This window comes from Galeopterus variegatus, unplaced genomic scaffold (assembly GCF_000696425.1).
Source record: "Galeopterus variegatus unplaced genomic scaffold, G_variegatus-3.0.2 Scaffold2317, whole genome shotgun sequence".
Taxonomy (NCBI): domain Eukaryota; kingdom Metazoa; phylum Chordata; class Mammalia; order Dermoptera; family Cynocephalidae; genus Galeopterus; species Galeopterus variegatus.
Window position 1 is genome coordinate 203,874 of NW_007728428.1, and position 5,830 is coordinate 209,703.

Here is a 5,830-nt window from a genome sequence, read left to right on the forward strand (position 1 = left end):
TGACTCCTTTAATCAAAAGTTCTAAAGTTTTAATAAGTGCAAAAATATCTGGAGCCTATGAGAACTTTGAGACCCCATGGGCAAAATTCTAATGAAATGGAAATAAGATGAAATATACCAAGACTTCCCAATTGGCACACCACCGCCAAAGGTACACGTGTGCCAACAGGAGACGGGTGACCTGAGACAGCGTCCCCTCAGCCCTGATGCTACTGGAGCAAGCAGCCTGGCCTGTTCATCTGTGTGTAAAAATAGTATCATTTTCTATGTATGGAAAAAAATGGGAAAGTACCAAGAGAGACTATGAAACAGTAACAGTAAAGATGGACAGAAAGCACTTATAAGAAGAATAATTTGAAACAGATGAGCAGAAAGACTTTGAAAACCCAGTTTCAAATGGTTATGGAGATGTGGACAATTCATATGAACATAATGTTAGAAATATGAGTTGCAGTTGTGAGCATTTCTGGAAAGACAACAGAGTTAAAACTTAAGCAGGCAAATAAATACATTAAATACTCTAGTGGTGGTAAAGTGTCAGGAATACTATTTATTATTCAGTCTGCTTCTGGAATAGGTGTAAACTACATGGGAAAAGCTTAATGAGGAATGGGATATTTATACAGTTTCAAAGTACATCCCCACAAAATCCTTATTAATTACAAAGAGATCAAGAGTATCTTTACAGAGGAGAAACCTGGCAGACATCACTTTAATAATGGTTATGATCATCGATAATGAGGCAAGTCAACACCATGTGCCACCTGATAAGATTCAGTGAAAAGAACATGCCATCACTTTTGTGATGTTCCTATCAAAATGCATAACCTGACTCTAACCATGAGGAAACATCAGAGGTACAAAAAGTGAGGGACAGTCCACACCATAACTGGGCTGTCATCTCTGAAAGTTTCAACGTGAAAGTGAAGGAAGGCTGAGGAACTGATCCAAACTGAAGGAGATTAAAGAGACATGGCAACTACATGTAATGCACGCTAGCTCCTCTTCTATAAAGAACGTTATTGAGACAATTGGCCAAACTTAAGTGGCATCTGATTAGATGGTAGTGTGTCAGTGTTCATTTCCTGATTTTGATGCAAAGGAATTTCCTTATATATAACCATTTCACGCTGAAGTAGTCAGAAGTGATAGGGCATCACGCCAGCCACTTACTCTTAAATGTGTCTGGAAAAAAAGTTCTTTATCCTATTCTTACCATTTTTCTCTAGGCTTAAAATTATTTCGTATAAAAAAATAAAACTCAATGAGAGGGAAGGTGATTCCTGTCCCAGTTCACAACTCACCCACGTGCCTTCAAAACCAAAGACGGAAGAGAAGAGGCAAAAATACTCCATCAGCAGTGACAACTCTAACACCACTGACACACCATCTGGCACGTAACGGGTGCTCAGTAAACGTTTGCCGAATAAATCAATGAAGAAGATTGACCTTCATGGGATCTTGGCAATAGAATCTCAAAGGTCACATTACATCTGTATCAGCATCAAGATGCCCCAAACTGCACAGCAGCACCAAGTTGAGCTGGCCTGGCAGAACGAAAAGAAACCCTCAAAGGTTTTCTGGACAGACGGGATCACAGCCATGATGATCCCAGACTCAAACCAGCTCAGCCCGGGTGATTGCTACATCCTGGCAATCTGTGGCAACAGGACTGGAAGAAAGGTGTGCAGAAGCCTATGGTGAGGATCCTCCTGCTGCTGGAAGGCCCCCCTACCCAGGCATCCCTGAGCAGCTCTGCACTTGGTGAGGTCCCCAGCCTGATTGGCCAGGGGGCAGTTGCTATGACCTGGACAACATTGCTGCCTACTGGCTGGAGCTCATCAACTCAGAGCTCAGAGAGACAGAGAGCCAGAGAAGGACAAGTTGACATTAGACTGTGTACTGGAGGAATTGGAGACTTTGTACCACTAGAAAATGGCACAGGCCATTGGGAAGCAGGATGGTCTAGGCACCAAGTACAATGAAGTTTTCTTTGATGTGTGCCACTCTCCTGAGGGCAAGGATGGCAACAAGATGGTCTTCTGTAACAAGTGCAATGTCTGTGTGCACCACGCACGCTACAGTATTCTCAAGGTGCCCACGAGCAGCAGGCTGTGATGGACGTGTGCCCTGGGTGTCCAGCCAGAGTGCCTGCTCTGCCCCAAGCAAGGAAGAGCCTTGAAGCCCACCAGAAATGAGACCAACTGGGTGCACGTCAGCTGTGCCCTGTGGATTCCTGAGGTCAGCACTGGCTGCCCAGAGAAGATAGAGCCCATCACCCAGATCTCACATATCCCAGCCAGCCACTGGGCTCTGTCCTACAGCCTCTGCAAGCAGTGCACAGGCACCTGCATCGCAGTGTTCCACATCACTTGTGCCCTTGACCATGGCCTGGAAATGTGGACTGTATTGGCAGACAATGATGAGGTCAAGTTCAAGTCAGACTGCCTGGAGCACAGTGATGGGGGCCCATGGGATGAGCCCACATCCAGGCCTATGGAGCCCAGCCAGGCTGGCGAGGACCTGGAGAAGGTCACCCTACAGAAGCAGCGGCTACGGCAGCTGGAGGAAGACCTCTAACAAACTGGCAGAGCCGGCTGAGGCACTGGTCAACTTTATCTACCAGTACTGGAAGCTGAAGAGGACAGCCAATGCCAACCAGCTGCTGCTGACCCCCGAGACTGACAAGGTGGACAACCTGGCCCAGTAAGAGCAGGACGTCCTCTACCACCACCTGAAGCTCTTCACACACCTGCAGCAGGACCTGGAGAGGGTTAGAAGTCTGAAACACACTATCTGCAAACTCCAGGAGCAGATATTCTACCTGCAGATGAAACTTACTGAACAGGATCTATGTCGAGAGTGGCCTGGAAGGACAGCAAAAGGCTAGAAAAAGAAAGGCCACGAGGGCCCATGGACAGCCCCAAGNTGGCCTGGAAATGTGGACTGTATTGGCAGACAATGATGAGGTCAAGTTCAAGTCAGACTGCTTGGAGCACAGTGATGGGGGCCCATGGGGTGAGCCCACATCCAGGTCCATGGAGCCCAGCCAGGCTGGCGAGGACCTGGAGAAGGTCACCCTACAGAAGCAGCGGCTACGGCAGCTGGAGGAAGACCTCTAACAAACTGGCAGAGCCGGCTGAGGCACTGGTCAACTTTATCTACCAGTACTGGAAGCTGAAGAGGACAGCCAATGCCAACCAGCTGCTGCTGACCCCCGAGACTGACAAGGTGGACAACCTGGCCCAGTAAGAGCAGGACGTCCTCTACCACCACCTGAAGCTCTTCACACACCTGCAGCAGGACCTGGAGAGGGTTAGAAGTCTGTGCTACGTGGTGACAAGGCTCAAGAGAATGAAACACACTATCTGCAAACTCCAGGAGCAGATATTCCACCTGCAGATGAAACTTACTGAACAGGATCTATGTCGAGAGTGGTCTGGAAGGACAGCAAAAGGCTAGAAAAAGAAAGGCCACGAGGGCCCATGGACAGCCCCAAGAAGAAGGAGAAAGTGAAGGCGGGCCCGACGCAGTCCTGGGGCGGCTGGGCCTGTCCACCTCGTTCCCCATCGACGGAACCCTCTTCAACAGCTGGCTGGCCCAGTTGGAGCAGATCACGGCAGAGAACATGGCCATGAGTGAGTGGTCACTGAACAATGGGCACCACGAGGACCCCGCCCCAGGGCTGCTGTCAGAGGAGCGACTACAAGACGAGAGGAGACGCTGCTCAGCTTCATGCGGGATCCCTCACCGCAGTCTGGCCACCCTGCCAGGAAGGCCTGCAGCACCCCTGCCCTCCTGCCAAGTAAAAAAACACCACGACTACAGGATGGGCCCAGTTCACAGGTGACTCCAGACAAACCCCCCAAGAAGCCCTGGGGTCAGGGTACAGGCAGTGGCAAGGGGGGCCAGGGGCCACGTACCAGGAAGCTACCACAGAGGACATGTTCTCACTTGCCATCCAACCCTACAGCTGGGGACTGTCCCTTTCCAGCAGTCCCTGAAAGCCCACCACCAATGGCCCCTGAGACCCTGGATGAGGCAGCCCCAGTACCTGCTGACACGAGTGTCCAAGTGCCTGGCCCTATGGCGACCCCTAAACCCGTGGCCTGGCTCTGGCCACCCCACACAACAGGCTAACCTATAGATCACTGGGTGCCGGGCCTGATGCTGGGACAGGACCTCCTCCTACTGCGGCTGAGAGGCCGAAGGTCAGCATACACTTCGACACTGAGACTGATGAAGCAGCCGTCTGATGCGGAAATGCAGAGGCTGTAGACAGTGGGGTGCAGCGGGGTCCCCAGAAGGCAGGAGCTGAGGACATGGTGTGTGTGCAGGTACTGGCCTCCTGACTCACATCTAACCCTGTCCCGGGCTTTGCCCTGGTTCTCCGACAAGGCCTCAGCCCAGTCACAACTGCCATTTCCAAACTGCTGAGTGTCCCAGACCCTCAAGGCTGCCACTCTGTTGTGGTTTTATTTTCAATGCAGAGAAAGTTTCGAATTTCACACTGTTGTCTTTCCTCTGTGCTGGCCTAGGACATTAGCATTCCCTCCACGGCTCTAGCACAAGGACCAGCCAGGCCCTGTGCACCATCCCTGCACTGGCCCACGCAGCACGCTGGGCTCCTAGCTAGATAGAGGCGAGGGGAAGATCTCAAGACTCTAGGCCGCTGCCCCTGGGTGACACAGACTGTCATTTGGGCACTATTTTCATGGCAGATGGGCCAGCTCAAGGCCTACCCTGCCTTGTCCCCAAATCCCACTGGAGTCCATTGGGGGAGTCCTGATGCACTCCACTGATCCCCAAGGAAGTATAATAAGAGATATGCAGCCAGAGTCTACTCGCTGTCACAAGCACAATGAGTTTTCATGAGAAAGCACTGAGGGGTGTGGAGGGCCACTGGTTCCAGCGCAACCAAAAGCTGTTCCCAATGACCCCATGTCATCGAGGCCTGCCTGCCCACCCACCACCCTCCCCTGCCAGCAGCAGCTCTGGGAAGGGATCCCAGAATCACCTGAGCTGTGCCACTTACTCAGGGGACTCCCAAACAGCGAGCCACCCATGCAGGTGGTGGGCTACCAGGGAGGGCCAGTACCCAGACAGGGGCATGGGGCTCAGACCAGCCTGCTGCAGAGAATCATTCTGGGCTCCAATGTCTTTCCTTCCTTTGGGGCCAGTCTCGGCTGAAGTCTGGTCACTCCCAGGCAGAGCTGACCAGACCAGACCATTAGCCTTTTCAAGTTCCTAGTTGTGCTAAGAGATGAGCTTCTCTCTCGGTTTTCTTTTGGAAACTCCTTCCAACAATCAGTGGGATCCCAGGGCCCAGGACGAGCCAGTGGTGGCCTGCTGGGCTGCTTTCAGTCTTGCTGGCTGCTCCTGTTCCTCTGTCCCCTCTCCCAGCATGCCCTCCCTGTCCCCACCACCACCATCCTGCCTTCCCCGCCCCACCCTCTAGGTCCCAGGTAGTTGCTCTGAAGAGTTTCAGGGGAGTGGCCCCAGGGTGATAGCTCAGGGAACAAACAAAAAAGGGAATTAGTGAAAACATTTGTTTTTCTTTTATGAGTTACTCCTGGGTCATTTCTGCCATTGGTAAAGACAGAAATTCTCCAACAAGACCTTGCAAAAGTCCAGTCGATCAGTTGAATTATTCTATGGATGCCAAAGAGTGTTTTGACCATAATAAGCATGGCCTGGACCCAACAATTCATCACTTGGACATTTTCCTAGATGGAGTTCTTTAGTCAGAAAGTGTAGAAACATGTTCATTGCAAATACCAAGGATAAGAGCCCAGGCTCTTGGAAGAGGATGTTTTTCTGCTGCAGAACT

The 5,830-nt window shown here is 51.2% G+C and overlaps 1 pseudogene; it reads left to right on the forward strand.

Annotated features, from left to right (window-relative positions):
* Positions 1 to 840: 840 nt before the first annotated feature.
* Positions 841 to 4,352, forward strand: LOC103597451 (annotated as a pseudogene).
* Positions 4,353 to 5,830: the final 1,478 nt, after the last annotated feature.